The sequence below is a fragment of the Scomber scombrus genome, chromosome 21 (assembly GCF_963691925.1).
Source record: "Scomber scombrus chromosome 21, fScoSco1.1, whole genome shotgun sequence".
Taxonomy (NCBI): Eukaryota; Metazoa; Chordata; class Actinopteri; order Scombriformes; family Scombridae; genus Scomber; species Scomber scombrus.
The window spans coordinates 12,455,958-12,472,115 of NC_084990.1; positions in this window are offsets into that span (position 1 = coordinate 12,455,958).

The window sequence follows — 16,158 nt, forward strand, 5'->3', positions numbered from 1 at the left end:
TTGTGTCCTCAGTACTGAACAAATTACCCTTCTGGACTTCCTACTGTTCTCTTTGCATTAATCGTCAAAAAAAGTGTGAAGTTTAAGTGAGGTTTAGAGATGTCGAAATGAAAGGAGCCTCACATCTCAGAAAGGGAGGTTTAATGTGGTTGCAGGTTTAAGTTCATACTCTTTTCTCTTATGCAGTGCATTTGTTACATTTCTGGTTTCATCTCCTAACTTCCAGTTTCTATTCCTGACAACAGAAAATACTGGTCAAAAGTCGTGGTCCACATCAGTACGCACAGGTTACTACATATTTTTCTATATTTGGAACAAACGTCCACATTACTGAGGAGGTTATGTGACTTAACACCAGCGCATCCACCACAAATATCAGATTAAAAAGATGATCTGTGGGGTAAAATTATGCTCAGCATTAACTAATCTTTACTTATAACTAGCTCAAGTAGCAACAGTGCTGCAGATATTGCTTGAAGGTCCTATGGGGAAAATATAAGCTCTTCTTATTTATGGTTTATTTGATAAGGACAGATACAGTGTACATAGACAGGCTGAGAATAGCTATCTGATGAAAGTCTAATAGTGTTTGCAGCGGATGTGAATTTGTAACACCCATATCTAAAAGGGCTTTTGTGAAAATAAGAGATTAAAACCGTGAGGTAAAAAGAGGGTAAAGTGAGTACAGCAAGATACAATAAAGCACAAGCTAATGCTTAATTTACCAGCATGACGATGCAGGTATTTGCATATAAACACCTCATTTTTGCTTTGTTGGTCTGTACAGACACACGCACACACACAAGCACACGCACATGCACACACACACAGACACACACACACACACACACACACACACACACACACAAAACTAACCAGATGAGTCTCCACTTTGCACTCTGTGTTTTAAATGAAGAAATATGATAGTAACATGTGTTTTGAATAGCCACAACTTCTGTTACCTCACATTGTTATGAATGTTATGACCATGATATTATAACAGTAACATGACATGCGGAGACAACTGACGGAGATAAATTAATACCACAATGTAAATTTCAGATGATTGTCAGAAGAAGAAAGTCTCTCATTTTCTTCAATCTCTGTCAGTCGTTCACGCTGTATTTGCTACTGTGAAACTGGTGAGATATTTACTAAAACGTCAGACCACATTCTTGTTGTTGAAATGCATATGGATCATCAAAACTACAGCTATTACAGATTCTCCACTGCTTGCTTGCAAGTCTGCTTGTTTGGTCTGTACTGCACCATTAAACAGATTCATTTAAGACCCTTCAGTCACCAGGAGCGCGGTCAATATGAGCAATGACTCCCTGGCAGAAACTGGCTCTGAAATCGTTGCCTCTGAATGTTGACCTTCAGCAGAATTGCAGGGAGCGAGGGTCATTTGTCATGTATGGTCCGGTCTCTCTGCTGTGAGCAGAACATTGGGTGATGCGCACCACAGTTCATCCAGCTTTTCCTTGGCTGGAGATGAAACAAACCCATGAAACACGCTTCAGTATGCCAGCCGGCAAACTTCCTCGACTCGTTTCGCTGAAAGGATTGTGACACTCCACTGGCTCTGGAATGTAAAATGATGCACATATTGCCAAGCAGCAGCAGCCATTTTGGTGTCTCTATAAACCATAATAACACAATTGATGACTTCTGACAGCCAGAGCAACAGGCCAAAGTTCGTCACTGCTCAATTAAGTCGCAGAGCAAAGTCTGAGATAAAGCTCAGCCTCCTGCGCTTGAAGACAAAACGCTGAGTTTCTCGTTAAAACCACCATTTTGCAAAAAATAAGCTGGACAAGTGTAGCGAGAAGATAAACTATGCAAGAGATTAAGGAGAAGGTCAAACAAGTAAATGAAACTTCCAGTTATGATGATGGCTATGGATGGAATTGAATGAAAGACCAATTAACTTGGATGAATAGATAATGATAATGGTCTTTATGAGTAATATATAATCCCTTGTAGCAAGTCACACACACTCCTACAAATATATCAGTATGTTCACACAAACATACTTCCATCACTTCATTAATTAATCTCTCTGTGAACACACATGCACCACACACACACACACACACACACACACTCACACTCACACTCACACTCACACACACACACAATATGCAGCTGTTGCTGGCTTGTGAGCGGGTGTCTGTTGATATAATGTGTGCAGTCAATCGCCTCCCAGTCCTGGCAGATGTGGTTGTAAGCTGGAGCAGCCCGAGCACTAGCAGCAACGGCAGCAGCAGCAGCGCACATACAGCCGTGGGGCCTGGTGGCTTACAGCTTGTGGGGAAGCAGAAGCTCGCAGGGAGTTCATGATTGATCTCTCTCATGATGCCAGCTGGAATCTCTCTCTCATCTTCTCTTTCCATCATTGTCTTGCTGCTGAGGAGTTTGACAATGCCTACTCCAAATAATGAGGTGCAGATTGCCTCTCACACTTGACAGGTTTTAATGCGCTAAAGCTCGTTTCCATACATGACTCTTAGCATAAGAACACATGTAGGGACTACTTTACATAATTCCCGTACGCCTATAAGATCATGGTCCATCTTGCTACATATAACAGAAACCCTGTGGATGTTAGTTATGCAACCACATACAGTGGTATATGTCATTTATGGCACCGTCAGATATATATTCGTGAGGTTATATAGGTTTTCCAGCTATGAGAGGAGGGTATGGAAGCTGCCATTAGTCAGGCATATCTTTGAGAACTGCAACATGCGACCTCCCTCCTCCTCTTTTAGCTCCTTCACTTTAAATTAGACTCATATCACAGGCATGGACGCTCTCTTCCTCCACCCCTCTCCTTTACCTTATTATGTCCACCTTTAAAATCCACCTCTCTCCATCTACCCCCCATTTTATCCCTCTGCATCAGACACCATTATTCCACCTGTAGGTATGTGAGGATCTCTCCGTCTCTTCCCTCAGCTGGTTTGCCTTCTTCTTCTCTTGTGTCCTACATACAATGGGCTCCTGCGGCGGGCTCTGTTCACCTTTAAATAACAAGCTGCTGGCTGACAGGCAGATGGTATAATACAGCGCTGCACACTGTAGCTACTCATTAGAGCTTGATAGTCACCACATCATTTATAGCTAACCACAGTGACAGTGAGCTCTTGTCAATTAGAGCCACGTTATTTTCAGACAGTCAGGGATGAGTAAACTTCAATGTGTGTGTGTGTGTGTGTGAGAGAGTGTGCCCTTATGTTTCTGTGCGTGTTGGAAGGTGTGATGGAAAAGTGAAAGAGCAGGCGAAAAAATACAAGCACAGACTGCCACATGTTGCACCTGTCTGCAGTGTTAGAATAATGCACAATGAATGCGTCTTTGTTTCTCAATAAAGAAAAAGCACACATACAATAACATAACAGACATACAAGTAAATTGAAGATATAGATGTAGAATGGCAGATGAGAAAAGAAAAAAAAGTGCATTTAAACTAAAATGAACATTTCCAGCCTCAGCAGCAGATTCAACCTGGTTGTATTTATGAATAAAATATTAAATATGTGTACTTACCTGGGTGCTAGCGCAAGTGTGAAACTCCTCATAAAAAAAGAGGGGATTCCAGTGCGGAGAGGAGAGGGAGACTAACAGGTGGCGAAGAGAGGAGCAGCGAGAGAGAGAGAGAGAGAGAGAGAAAGGACTGAACGAGCTCCACGTTTATCATTAAAAATTAAATGCACGGATAGTTCAAGTTGAGATGAAAATGAGGAGCAGAGGGGAGACAGGAGAGCGGCATGCTGGAGGAGGAGGAGGAGAGTGGAGGGAGGGAGTGAAGAGGAAGCTGGGGGTTGGGTGGTGGGGGGGACGGGAGTTATTCCTTGACAGTCTGTTGTGCATGTGACTGTTTCGCCTCACTCCCTCCTGCATCCCCCCGCATCACCACACACACTCAGACTTGTTTTTGTCACTTGGGAGGACATTCTATTGACTTGCATCCACTCCATAAAGACTTGACTTAACCTTAAAAACACTACTTCACCAATTTAGCATTTCTCTCCAATAACATTAATGGGCTCACGATGAGTCAGATCAATGTTTCAAAACCAGAGATATCTTTATTATTCTATGTATTCTTCTTCCTTGTCAAAACCCGGTGCCTACTTTACCCACAATGCAATTTGACGGGCAAGAGTTCAATCAGAGATTCAGGTAGGTGGTGTTGACTTCAGACTGACATTAGCTTTGTGTTAAAAAAAACAACCCAAAAACCCACAGCCCTCTCATTCATTTGAATGGGGGCAGTGCATTGAAAGAGCGAGGCGTCTGTGCCATATGTTCACATTATATTGTTTAGACTCCAATTACAAGCAGCCAAGTGGGAAAAACAGTTCAATTCAGCCTCCTACACAGTTTAATTCTGAGTTGAAGATATTGACTACCATAGTCTCCACTTGGCAAGAAGAACTACAGATGTGTCAATAAACTTGTGGCAAGATAGCAGCAAACCACCATTTCTTTCAGTTACATCTTAATTCAATTCAATGTAACTCTAATATAATTGTTTAGGCTAGTTTAAAATGAGCTATAGCATAATACTACATGCTATTTAAATGGTGTGACTAACCTCTAGTGCTGGGGTAATCATCTTGAAATAATGTGAACACTCCGAATAAGAATAACAGAAAGTTTCCCTGTGCTTTCTATTCCAGACACTTCATGAATGCAGCATACCCCAAACGTTATCCTAAAACTACTTAAAAGAACACAAATTCCCCTCAATTTTAAGAGTGGTTATGAATTATTCCATGGCAAAACAAAAGCCAGGTACAATGAGCTTCTCAAAACTTGATCGTCACAGTGAGACTTTAGGTTTGGTGGCCACCAAACCTAAAACCAGAGCTCATCAACTTTATCTGGACACCTGTGCTGTACATGGAGATGATTGTTATTCATCAACAAAAAATTGGGGAACTAACTCTAACTAACTCTTTAGAACCAGAATTTGTCATTTTTACATTTCTCTTTTTGTACAGATTAAACAAAAACAAAAATAAAGTTTTTATTTAGTGAACCTGTTAGATGTTGTGAAACATATGTTTGTCTCCATCTGCTCCCAGTCTTTATGGTAAGCTAGAACTCGGCTAATAACCTCTTGGCTTCATTTCTGTACTTTATGCACAGTCATGTGAATGGTTACATGCCTAAACAAGGATTTAAAAGTATTAACCCTAAAATGTAATTGTTTACCTTGCAGGGAACTGTTTTTCTAATCATTTAGAGCTTGGTCCCCATAATGTGACTGTGTGGACTAATTCATGTCCCCACAATGTAAGTGAAGTAGCCACACATGCACTTACACATAGCATCTCTTGTCAAATGTAGGCTTTTCTGTTTGAGAAAAAACATGAGTCTAAAACATAATTCATCTCATTAAATATCTCTCAGTCTCTCTGGTAATTCTGAACTAATACATAGAAGCTAAATCTCTCTGTCACACACACACACACACACAAACACACATACACACACACACACACACACACCGACACACATACACACACACACACACATGCAGTCTCTTCAGTAACAGTTCCTCCATATAATTAAGCTAATGGTTCTTGAGTCACTGATAGACAAGGGGAAACATGCTATTTCCCCTTTGCGTCTACTGAAGGGACAAAATTGGTGTTCTCTATCTCTCTCTCTGATTTTTTTTTTTACCCTCCTTTTCTTTTCTCAGTTTCAAGTCCACACTATCTGAAACTCTCTGTCCATCAAAAAGAGGAGCCAAGAAGCTGTCACACGGCACAGACTGTTGAATAGACTTACTGGGGCTTTTTTGTGTTATCTTCAAAAATTGCTTGATGGCTTTCTTCAGTGGTGTTCTTCATGTCTTCTGCTTTCGTATGCCCCCTCTCCAGCTCCCGCTCTCTTTTCTGTCACACAAAGACTCTCTCTCACACACGGACGCACACACACACACACACACACACACACACACACACACACACACACACACACACACACACACACACACACACACACACACACACACACACACACACACACTTATGTATGTTCTGTTTCCATTAAATGGAAACTGTGGTACAGACATGCATGAATGCATTAACACAGCAATATAACGCACACAAGCCTCCAGAGAAGATGACTCCCACGTCTTCATACAAAAAGCTTATGCCACACACACACATACACAAATACACACTATAATTTTGAGCCTCAACTCTGTCAAAGAACCCTTCAATCCTCATATCACCTTTCTGGGCTTTGTTCCACTTCCCTCCCTCTTTGTCATATCTCTGGTCCTCTGCCTCGACATCCTCCGGTTTATGAGGACTGAAAATCACCTCATTATAAATGCATAGTCGTTATGTGCTCTCTCCACACCAATTATGTTGGTGCTGGGTGCTAGTGCTTTGGTGAAAACAGCTGACCACAACAGAGTCCACAATAGCTCTGACGAGAACAAATGGACATCAGCGAACCAGTCGGCCTTGCTACACACAGATGACAAACACGGACAGAAGTGGTCTCTCAAACAAATTATAAAATGAGTAAGTCACTTACACTGAACAACTACACAATTATGCATACTGTATATAGACATAGACAATTATGACCAATTTTAAACTGATTTTTTATAAATGTTCCTATCATTGCACTTTTTTATATCATATTTTTACATTTACATATTATACATTATACTTTTAATATTTTCCTTTCATTATTATTTTACTCTTTGTTTTCACTTTGTTAGTTTAGCACCTTATATATTTTTGTTATATTTAATGACAACACACATTACTGTAAATGACATTTCTTCAAATGTGCCTTTTGGGAAGATATTTTCCAAAGAAATGACATTTAAAGACATAAAAACACAGGCGCAGACAACACAACAGCACCAACAAAAGAAACAGCATGCCCAAGCAAGAGGAGGCAGCAAAACATTGATTCAATAATATAATAACACTATTCACTATAAAACAGTGTGATACAACACAACACTAATTAGCAACACTGTTAAACCATTTTCACACATTAGCCATGCAGAGCACCCTGAAGCAATAAGACATCAAAATAAAACGGTAGTATTACTGTTAAAAGAAATAATATAAAAGTTATTTAAATGGTACTATCACACAGATGCAATGTGCCCTCTGAAATATTTGAGATTGGATGGCTTCAGAAACAGTTTGGTCGGAATAAATGAAAGATGCATTTTAACCCTTTTAAACCACATTCCCAGTCATATTGTGCACCCATTTAACAATATAGGCCAAAAAAAAACCTAAAGAAAAAAAAAAAAAATTTCTTTGTATTATATAAAAATCCAATCATGTTTTCTTCCTGTAAAACAAAATATGACGAGCGTATATAGGCTTGAACCAACAATTTTTTGACCAATCATATCATGACATCCACGTGTCATCTGTATCTTCAATTTTTTAGCAGCACAGAATTAATATTCATTATGACACGCCCACTTTTCAATGTTTTGTCCCACCTATCCTATCTATCTTTTAGTTATGCTCAGGTTTAAACTGGAAAAAGTAAATGGGTCAATTTACTCCCAGGTGGCCACTGATTCAGATCAGTTTACCCCAAAGTTGGTGCAAGTTGAGTCATAAGAGCCATTTAGTTGAGCCATTTAGATGTATGTATATGTGGTAAATAAGTATATTGTAGTATAAACTTTATGTATAAAAGCAGTCATATTCATGTAAGACAAAATATAACACTATGTTCTTATACAGAGCTGGATATTTATGATTCCTTCTGATTTTCTAAAGGATAAATTGGCAAGTGCACTTGACTAATACCGAAATAATGCCAAGCAAGAAACAATCTGAGAACCCCAAGGTCCTCTTTTCTTTGACTAGCAGCCATGTAACTGAAGGTTGTTGTGTACCGAGCGCATAGAAAGGGCTCGAGCTTCTCATTGCACTGTGGTAGACCCCCTCTTCAGTATTATCACTCTTTGAGATGAGCTCCCGTGATGTACTGCACGATTCACTGGCCCATAATTGTGTGAAATTGAAATGTTAGCACCCTAAATGTGCTTCTATGTTAGAAATGAAAAGTGAAGTCTGATACAGCAGCTGTCATGATGCCAGGAGTGCAACAGATAGTGATGGAGAGTGGCAAACAGGAGAGGAAACTGCATTCAAATGAAGATTTTAGTTGGAGAAGAAGGAGAAATGTCTGAAAAAGCATAAAAAACACATTCATGGCTCTATATCTGCTGTTTATTCAGTCTATGGCCCTGTTCATACCTAGTATTAACATGCATCTTGAGTGATTGGATCACAAGTAGACAGCCCTAGCAACATCAGTTCACATCTAGCATTAGAATGTATCTCCACATGCATCTCGAGTGACCATTTTTTGCAAAGACTAAATGCATTGTTGTTTTTAACCCTTAGAAACGCCTTGGCATAGGAACATAATTTAAACTCTTCAGCCCTAATGGAAATCAGACAGTGTGCTACATTAAAACTCTTATTGGCTATTACCCCTATTGACTTTATAGTTGTTGCTGTCTGTCTCTCCTCTGCTCTGCTTCTCATTTCTGTGGAGAGGAGAGGCTGTGCCCTGCTCTTCGAAGAAACACAGAGAGCTGAGAAGAAGAGAGAAGCCTAGCGCAACCATCAATGACAGAAAAGCGCAGTCGAGAATCTCACGCTGAGCCCCAAATGCAACGAGTGCACATAAAATAGGTAAACAACATATATAAAGTAAGTCTCTACTGCATTGTGTTGTCATTTATGGTCATGCAAGATTTCACTCCTCTTCTGTACTCCCTGTGGTTCACTGAGGGCGGGGCTCAGCCTCTCCAGCTACACACACACACACACACACACACATTGAATAGCAGAGGAGAGACAGACACCAGGACTACACTCATTACATTACTCTAAGTGCAATAAAGGCTTTACAAGTAAAAAGCCAATAAGAGTTATTTATTAATATAATCTGTGCAAAAAGATGGACAGATGATGAGGGGGTGGGGGAAGCGGGGGTTGACGCATTTTAATGCCAGGTGTGACGCCTTTTTGTCTGCTGAGTTCTAATACGTTATTAATAAGCCAAATAAAAGTGGACTGCTGACATTTTCCTAAAAATGAAATTATATTAGTTAGAGGGTGATTATCAGCAGCAACAGCGTAGTGACTTAATTTAGGTGATTGATACCATTAAACAAAATTTTCACACAATTTATTTATCACTTGAGACGACCCAGTCAATATGTAATAAGATGATTTGCATGAAGGACAAACACCAAAGTATTCAGAAAGAAGTCTGGCCTAACTAAGGAGCAGCGTTTGCTCCTTTCATCTAATGACTTAATAATCCACAAAGATCAAGAGGAAGAAAAGTCTTGAGGCAAAACATATACACCCTTTAATTGTATTACATCATAAGTCAAGTCAAGTTATTGTGAAACAATGAATGAAAAGTTTTAGCCCAGAGCAAGCATATCTCTGAAATGATCTAAATGAGCTTCATATAGTGCCTTTATGCACTATAAATCATCCCGGGTGCTGTCCCAGTTACCTTTTCTATTTTTCACAACTCATCCCCTATGGAGCTTTGCATCAAGAGACAAAAGAGTCTCTGAGTGAGGGAGACATTATTAGACGTCCACTGATGCAGGTGCAAATTAAACCTGGAAGGTAAAGCGTTTCTCATCTAAGTCTATTTGAAGGAGTTATTTTTCTTCTCAGGGAAAACATGTTTGCGTGGTGATAAGCAGACAGACAGTGAAGAGATTTCTGACGGCGGACGAGTGGCCTTGGTTGCCATATGGAGACGAGCCGCTGGAACAGTCACGGAGGGCTGAAAACAAGTTTACATGAGTGCATGACCGACTGTGACGTGTGCAGATTAGTGTACAGCAGCTTATGAACCCTGCAGCCTAATGTGCACATGCACATAACAGGCATGTTTGTGTATCTGTGTGCTAATTTGCTCATTGTAAAGGGACATGAATGTGTGTAGTATGTTCATGCATGTAGTCAGCAGCCTCCTCTGCCGGTTCTCTGCAGGCGACGAAGGAGACAGCTTACACAATCATGTACAGTAATATCTTATCTGCAGAAAAAGAAATCTCCATTTTTATCTTATTAGATAAAGTGTTACATTGAAAAAGAACATCATAGAGATCTGTAATATACACACGCCCTTCAGCTGTAACACATAACAAACTTTGTGGAAAAAGTAGAAATGAGCATAACTTTAAATGTTGTTTCAGCTCACTAATTGCCTTTGTAAACTAAACAGGGAAATTATAGAGGAGAGACAGGCATAATTGCATTATTACCATTGCCCACGCTTAGTGGACAGCAACAGTTTCTTACCTACTCCAAATGACTTAGTCAGAAGGGTCTATCACCATAACTGTGTGTTCGATGGTGTAAAACACTATTTGGAAACCGGATTTTGGTGTGTCATCATAAGATAAACCTGGAGGGTCACAATTAAAGTTAAAATTAAATTTGAATTTTCCTCCTTTATTGTGTAAGGAGCTATAAACTATAATGATACTGCAGATATTATGCATATTACATTGAACTGAAGATAAAACTTCTTAAGACATATTTGTGGTCACAGCGTCTGAATTTAGAGCCTTTGTGGGGGTGGGGGGTGGGTCATCAAGGAGCAACTACAACGGCTTGAGACTAAAGCTGATGAAGAAGTACCAAATAGTGATGCTGGCTTCAAAAAAATCCCTGGCTCCAATAAATTAATATTTGAAAAGCATCAATATCTCTGAAGACATGCGTCAATAATTTTCTCAAATGAGTCAGCCGCTAAAGTCAGACACTCTAATAAGTGTGCTGGTGGTCATTTTGGACATTATTGCTTCGATGTCTGCTGTGTGGGTGTTGATTGACAGCTGTGATTGACAGTTTGCTCTCCTGCTGCTCTCCCCGGCTTCAGGATACGCACTGAGTCAGGCTATTGCCGCAATATTTCATTAAGTTTAATGCTACCTGATTATGATACCTGCCCGGGTGATGTCACACCTCGCTATGTCCATCTTTATATGCAGGCTATGGGGGCGTCTCCCATGGCATTTGAGTTGCTAGGAGACAGACTGTTAACTTCCTTAGTGCTGATTGGAGCTCTCTATTGCTGTAATGACTTCTATTTAAGATGGTTGTTTCCCCCTTTTTCAACAAGGCCAGTGTTAAGGCTAAGGTTAAGGATTTATGGAAAGTCATTCAACAATTTTGATAAGTGTGGCTCAACAGAAGTTATGTATTTTTGAAAGAACTGTTGTGAAATGTTTACACTTTCCTTTCATGTTGTGCACCTGGTGAATTTTTGTTATGTTGTGGACACCATCATATTTTGTAGGGCAAGTGATTGGATCGTGTTACTAATGTTGCTTTAGATAACTTGTATCATCCTTGTTTAATAAGTGTAGCTAGTTTTAGTAGTAGTTAGCTTAGTTTTAGTTAAGCTGAGTGACCTACCATAAATCATTATGAACCTTTAGCAATACAAGACATCTGGTCCCATGAAACATTAAATTTTGTGGAGGAAACATCATGAACTCCCACACAGCTTGAGTTGTGGTGAGTGCCCCCTGCACAATTTATTATATTAAAACAAATGTTCTTCTTTCTGAAAATTACAATTTTAACCAAGTAAGTACACACATCAATACCACAATGTTACTGTATCTTCTCAGCAAAACTATGTTGTTGTTTTTTCTGACCCTTTTTTAAAAAAACATGTCCTTTTTCTTGTTAAATATTAGTTTTTCTCTGACAGGCTTCTTAAAAAATTGATACACTGAACAACTTGAGACATGAAAATCTCTTTGGTTGAACTGCTTACAACTGAAAATGAAACCTGTGATAAGGGTCACAAAGACAAATTGCTTCATTTTATTGAGACACAAGCTGAAAGTGGTGGAATCCAGTAATTTATATCAAAGTAGATGCCAGTAAATGATGATTGTCAGCTTCAACAAGTGAGTTCCCGCTCAGTCATATGTAAACAAACAGTTCAGTGAGTTGACAGCATTATGTAATGGTTGATTGACAAGAAAAAAGGCAAAAGAGCAAATGTGGTGAACACATTACTGTATTTTCATACTGGAGTGCTGTGAAACCAAAACAATTCATTGATAAAACCATAATGGTTCAAAGCAAACATGGTGGGTAAAAATTATGATGTAATCAAGATCTTTTTCAATCACCAAGATACATTTAAAAAATATATACAGTGCTCCTGTTGGTAGCTGATTTCATACAAAGATTATATTTCCCACCAAATAATGTATTTTTCATTACAGATGGTCTCAAACTGCAGCCATCAGTGCCATGCTCTGTTAAGATTCAACAAAATCTCTGATGGTGAAATAAAAGTACTATAAAATGAGAATATATACAGCACTTTGTGTCATTGTTTCTATTCCTATGTCTCTTTAATCTCACACAGCTTTTTATATATTCAGTTACAAAAATGCAAGCTGACAAGCTGTTATGTCAGCAATGTCTAAATCTGAGCTTGCTGAAATGTTCTCTTAAAATGGGAGCATGGCATTGACTTGCTTTTTCCCCCCTCTTAAAAGTACACAAATAAAGCCTCAGGTGATATGCACTCCACCACATTCAAAACTCAATTCTATTAAAAGTCCATTGATATGGAGAAATGCTTGAAAGGGCATTTGGAAAAGAAGACTTCCAGTGTAGTGTTGCTTTGCAGTAGGCTTACCCCCCCCCCCCCCCCCAAAAAAAAAAAAACAAACAAACAAAAAAAACTACTGCTTTATTGGATATTTTTTTTGAAATGTGGCTTCCTGCCATGGCCAAAGCAGCTCTAAAATGGAGACGGTCTGTGCTTCAAGTTGCACCATTTCACAGCAAAGTCATGAGTGAAAATTGATTTAAAACTCTAAGTCAAATGTTGGCCACGTCATTAAAAGTTTTTAGCATTTTGACACTTGATTTCTTATGTTTTAAATGACATTCACATGGCAGGTTTCAGGTTCTGTAATTTGGACTTAATGAATGAATTATTTCAACAAAACAAATCGTAGTGCAAAACACCAGCAATAGCTTTAATCTGAAGAACTTGCAATTTTTATCCTGGGACATATTAACATATTAACAACATATTAAGCTCTATGTGTATGACTTGAAAAAAGAAAAGACACAGATTTTAAAGGGCCAATATGTAATATATTTACTGTACTAACTCATAAAATGACCATGTTATATGCTAAATTGAAAACAGATTTTTGTGACTATAATACTACAGTCAGTATGTTCTCTGAAAAATCCTTTCTAGTGTGAAACATCTGTTTTTGTTTTGGCCACTGCCCATTCAACCTGAACATTGTGCTGGCATGTCATTTTAATACATTATTATTATGACCACGTAATGCAGAGGTTGTGATCATTTGACGTATTTCTGTGAGATCAGGTTGCCAGATATGCAACAATAGCACACAAACACAGCGTGCTGCAGCCATAGAGGCAACCAAACAAACTGGATTCTCAATTTTGACTGCAGTACCCATTTTAAACGACTGCTGTCATTGTTACATATGTCTCCTTTAACTGGTTTCCGCTTGAAGATCTAATCAAAGGGTGTCCTCTAATGAGATGAATTTCATATGGAAATATTAGATACACGCTAATTTTAGAGTAAGGAGGTGACAGACAGTGTGTTGTATAAAATAACACCCTAAATGTGTGAAACTTGATTAATAATAATTCTGTTTTGACATGTGATTTTTTTTTTAAATTATCATTATTATTTGGCTGCTTTACCACATGACATAAGTTTGAGGCTGTAATCAGCAAGTGTGTTAAAGTGTTTCAAAGTGCAGCATAAATGAATTATAAATCTGAGCAAGAGAAAGAAACGGAGAATGGAAAATGGGGGAGACAGGGAGGGAAAAGAAGAAACCGCAAGAAGACGGCCGAGCATGAAGGGATGAGAAGAAGAAAAGATGGGCTGTCATGATCAACATTTCTGAACCGGGAGTTGCTGAGCTCATTTCACAGAATTTAAAGTCTTTTTTCTAATCTCCTGAAATCTCTGAAACACAAGATTAAAGTGGCATTTTACGAGAAAAATAGTCAAATAATCCAATCATCTAGAATATGCATGATTGAGGAGATTGAAGTTATTCCGGCTCTGTTGAGATATTGATTTTACATATCAGGGACACCTCCTTCACTCTCACAGTTATGAATTACCTTGGGGATGTAGGATTTATTGGAGAAAAAATATCAGAAAGCTGTGCCTTTGTTGAGAAGACACGTCATTAATTCTAGGCAGTGTACTGTGAGATATTTAACCATGGATACAATAACACATGAATATGCTAAAAAGCCTTACAAAAAGCATTCACAAACCCATTTACGTGCAAGGATCACCTTACAAATTGCTCAGTATTTCTTTCCATTTACATCTCACCCTCATCTATTATTATTCAGCTGTTAAATGTTAAACAACACTTTAAGTGTCTCATTTTAGGGTGAGCAAACAAGACAAATGAGGAGAATAAGATCAGAGAAAAGTTCAGTGAAGCAATCCAATCTGAATTTTTCAGTTCAGGAGTAATGGCTCTTAACAAAACAACTGAATTAGTGCTGTCAGATGACAAACAAGTCATAGGATGCCCTGAACATTAGCTTCAAGAGTGACCTTTCATTATCCAGGAGTGCACTTGTGCTTTCATAGAGAAGCTCACCACAGGACAAATCTCAGATCCAGACTGACATAAAGGGCTGTGCTTTAATAAATTAAGATTTATAAGGATTTGAAAGAAGTTTGAAGAGCTGATGACATTTTGTTGTTGTTGTTGTGTAAGTAGCAGAAAGAACTTGTGGAAGAAAGAAAACAAATACATTTAAATGAGAAGATTCATAACACTCTGGCTGTCTGTTAAATATAAGGCTACAGCCACCTTGGCTCCTAAGCATAGAGCTCCTAAGGTAACAAAATCCATACAAGCACCTCAAAGCTTACTAATTAACAGTGGTGAGCAAGTTACTTGAAAATTGTTCCTCATTGAAAATATCATTACATTATTTGTTATTTTACTTCCGTTTACCTCCGTTGCCTTTAAACAACTCGAAATCCTCACATCCACACACTACATTTTTTGCATGTAGAAAAAAAAAATTGCATTGTGGTTTAACAAGCAAGTAAGAAACAGTTTGGAAGGATTTACTGACCATCAACATGTAGATTTACACACCCTCCAATTCTGATCTAGCATCAAGTGACTCCTGAATGTAGGTGGAACAGAGGCTAAAGTTTCCTTCAGGTGATAAGAAATTTGATCTTCACTCACTGTGAGGGCACAGAACACAGTGCAGACAGTTGGTGCATACAAAGTAATGCATTATTCCGCTGGTTGCCTGACCACTGCTCCCAGCCAAGATATAGTTTGCAGTAAAATGGCAAACTTTTGTGCAGATCACACAGAAGCTTCATTTGATGGTATATCTATTCATCTGACTATTGGGCAGAAAGCGACTAAGTATATTGCCTAAACTGTTGTTTAAAAGCTCCACAACTGTGAAATGAACCTGCAGTGGCAGATATAGTGGAACTGAGTATGTCCACAGGTTTACAAGGCAGACACTTGGTGATCTATTTTGTGTTTATCACCGCTGTGAAGCCAAGTTTACACTATATTGCCTGGAAGCTGCAGGGAAAACCATAAACACACACTCATGTCAGTCATTACGGATGCTCGTATGCGCGCGCGCGCACACACACACACTATTCACTTAAACACCAGTTCCCTCTCCAGCACACACACATAAATGCATGCACACACACGCACGTATACACAGGCTGACACCCCCATGAACAGTGTTAAATCTCCACCATGTTCAGCCCCAATTGTAATCTGCCAGCCAGTTGCTAGGCAACGCTGGAACTTGTAATAGCACTCGGGTATCATGGCCCGCCACAGATGGGGGTGAGAGTGTGCATGGGGGTGCCGGGTGAGGAGGTTGTGAGGGTATTTTTAAGAGGAAGCCCCCAGGGGGAGAATGACAACGGTTGCTCTGACTGCCGCCCTAATGGAGACAGACTTGTTAGCTCCTCCTCCAACCAACCAACCATCTCTTTAACCACCATGGGACACAACAGTCAACTCTAATGCCATTTCTG